General features: G+C 41.8%; 1 long non-coding RNA gene across 3 annotated transcripts in view; it reads left to right on the forward strand.

Moving 5' to 3' along the window:
* Positions 1-2,964: 2,964 nt before the first annotated feature.
* Positions 2,965-3,369, forward strand: part of LOC106148480 — a 15,128-nt gene continuing 14,723 nt past the window's right edge. For all 3 annotated transcript variants that reach the window (XR_001233967.1, XR_001233965.1, XR_001233966.1), the window contains exon 1: positions 2,965-3,064. This is a non-coding gene — a long non-coding RNA (uncharacterized LOC106148480). The remainder of the gene's footprint in view (positions 3,065-3,369) is intronic.

Raw genomic sequence — 3,369 nt, forward strand, 5'->3', positions numbered from 1 at the left:
TCAAGGGCAACCTGAACTGCATAGTGAGACTCTGTCTCAAAAAGATCCAAAAAAAAAAAAAGACCTTTGTGATCACAGTAATTCCTAGGAGATGTATCTCCAATGGGTCACCAAATGATTTTAGTTGATTAAAAAAAATGGGAAAAATATTTTTAAAATTTAATAGCAATTGTTTCTAATATGTGTTAGAAAAATACTTTAAAAATTTTTTTTAATTCTTTTTGAGACAGGGTCTTGTTATATTGCCCAGGATAGCTTTGAACTTCTTGGTAGAAGAGATCCTTCTGCCTCAGCCTCCTGAGTAGCTGGGACTACAGGCACATACCATTAGGCCCAGCCAAAGATTTTCCTCTTAAAGGGCATATTTAAATTAAACAAGTGAACTTAAAAATGTAAATAAAACTAATATGTATATAAATTAAGCTGTAATTAACTGCAAGTAAGGGAGGTGGGGTAATGCCTGTAAATGACCTAAGCCATAAGAACTGAATGTAGGGCCAGTATATAGCTCAGTGGCATAAGCACCTGCCTGGCAAGTGCAAGATCCTGAGTTTGATTCTCAGTACCAATAAAAAAAAAAAAAAAGAACTGAATGTAATAATCTCACATAATGAAAAGAGTGGATGTCCCAGTTATCTATTACTGTGTAACAAATCATCCCACTCGTTACATAAATCAAAAACAATTTTATTCTGCTCACAGATGCTGAGGATTGGGAATGCAGACAGGGCACGTTGAGGATGACATTTCTGTTCGTGATGTTCAGGGCCTTTATCAAGGGAGACTCAGATGGCTGAGGGCTGGAATCACTTGAAGAGTCTCTCCTTCCATGTCTCGTGCATGGGCTGATGGATTCAGGGGGACTATAGACCACAGCACCTACCCAAGGCTTCTCCTTAGGGCTTGGGCTTCCTCTTAGCATGGTATCCACAGATAGTCCAACCTCTTGCATAATGACTCAGGGCTCCAGGAGCAAGTATTGCAGGGAACAAGGCAGCAATCACATGATCTTTTTGTGGTATAGTTTCTGAAATCATCTGTGTCACTTCTGCTGTACTATACTGGTCAAAACAGTCAGAAGCCCACTCAGATTTAAAAGAAAGGGGCATAGATACCACGCTTGGATGGGAAGTATAATCGTCCCTCAGTACCCATGGAAGATGCCAAAATACACACACTCAAGTCCCTTACATAAAAGACATAGTGTCTTATAGACCTTTGCAGAATGTCCCATATACTTTAAATCATCTCTAGTTTGCTTACAATATCTAATACAAGGTAAGTGCTATGTAAAAGATAGCATTGTTTGGGAATAACGACAAGGGGAAAAGTCTGCACATGTTCAGCACATGCACATTTTTTTCTCAAGTATTTTTGATCCAAAGTTGGTTGGATCCATGAGTGTGGGATACACAGATACAGAGGGCCAACTGTATATCACCGAGTTTGCAGGGCTAGAAAAGAGTGAAGTTTCCAAGCTACCTGCAGCTGGTAACTTTAAATATATGATTTAAAAAAGAAACTAGAGATTTCTATACTTAAAATGCTGCCTGACACCGATTCTAAAGTGTTCAGAGAGTTGCTTGTTAGGGTCACTTGATCCTTCCAGATTTTTTCCTACACCTGTGCCAGATACATAGGTATTTAAGTATCACTGCACACAGATGAAATAGTATACAATTTTATAACTTTAAAAAACTATAGTGTGGATGGCTCTTTATATCAGTGTCTATAAAATTACCTCTTTTAAAAGTCTTTTCATGCCGAGCATGGCAGTGCATACCTGTAACCCTAGTATTACCTGTATGCACTGCCATACCAGTACGCACTGCCTCCAGGAGGCTGAGGCAGGAGAATCTGAAATTCAAGTCCCACTTGGGCAATTTAGCAAGGCCCTGTCTCAAGGTTTAAAACAATTTTTAAAAGGCTGGGGGTGTAGCTTGGGTTCAATCCCCAGTACTTGAAAAAAAAATTATCATACAAAATTTCAAGTATATACGAAAACAGAAGGAATTTTATAAGAAAGACCCATGAGCCCATCGCCCAGCTTTAGTGATTAATAGCTTATGGCCAGTCTGACTTCATCAAATCTCATACATCATGTAATTTCATTCATAAACATTTTAGTATGCACTGGAGTGCCTCCCTCCCTCTGTCTCTGTCTCCTCTCTCTTTCCTTCCCTCCTTCCTTTCCTCCCTCTCTTAATGATAAGGGCAGTGCCTGATTGCTATCAGAAAACAGCAACATTATAGACACAGACCACATGGGAAATAAACATTGGTCTTAGCTACAACCTCTAGAGATAACAGTTATTCACATATTCTTGGTGAATATCCCTCTAGATCTCTCTTTGTGCATGTGCTAGCATATATTAATATTTTTCAAAATAAAAATAGGTACATTGTTTTGCAATAGGAATATTGTATTTAGCAATGTGCCTTAGACATAGCTACCTCAATAAAGGTTCTGGTTCTTCCTGAGACTGTGGAAAGGGGAAGGGCGAGTTCTGGGGTGACAAGTCAGGGTGCTTACTTAGAAAAAACAGCATTTGCACCCTTCCTCCCCCTACCTGCTCAGTGAGACTTTTTAGTTAAATTGGCTCATCTCAGGGTGGACAAACTATGGCTAGGTTTTGAGGGGAGTTCTGAGCTAGCTGTTTAAGGAATAGTAGGGGTGGGGGTAGAGGAAGGCAGGCCCTTTATAATTTAAGGCTGGCTGCACAGTCCCGGCAAATAACCCAGACTAGGATTCTGGACACCTAAGCTTCTTGTTGTGGTTTATATCCAGATGTCCCCCTAAAGCCTCATGAAATCAAAAGCAAGACCTTTGGAAGGTGATTTGATTATAAGGGTTTATACTTGACTTGCTGTGAAGAGGTGAAGCCTAATCGGAAGACGCGGGTCACCCTATAACCCGGAAGTTTTACCTCCCTTCCCCGGCTCCTCTCTTGCCTCTCTGCTTCCTGGATGCCATGAAGTGAGCGGCTCTGCTCCACAGCGGACCCTTCCACGAGGCCGTTTCTGCCCTGGAGCCAGCTGGCGAAGACTGAAACCTCTACAGTCGGTGAGCCAAAATGAGCCTCTCCTTTAAATTGTGGGCGTTGGGTATCCTGTCTCAGCTAGGAGAAAGGTGATTAAGACATTTCTTTTTTTGACTCTATCCTTTGTGTGCTTTATTACCATTAATTTGTTGAGACATTTCTCTTCCAGATAGATTACAAGGGCAGAGAGCTTAGTGCTTTCTGTCTCCTCCCTTTCTCGCTGCCTCCCCCTCCCCGTCCCCTCCTTCTTCCCCGTCCCCTCCTTCTTCCCCTCCCCGTCCCCTCCTTCTTCCCCGTCCCCTCCTTCTTCCCCGTCCCCTCCTTCTTC

This window comes from Chinchilla lanigera, unplaced genomic scaffold, assembly GCF_000276665.1.
Source record: "Chinchilla lanigera isolate Chin_1 unplaced genomic scaffold, ChiLan1.0 scaffold00021, whole genome shotgun sequence".
In the NCBI taxonomy this organism is placed as follows: Eukaryota; Metazoa; Chordata; class Mammalia; order Rodentia; family Chinchillidae; genus Chinchilla; species Chinchilla lanigera.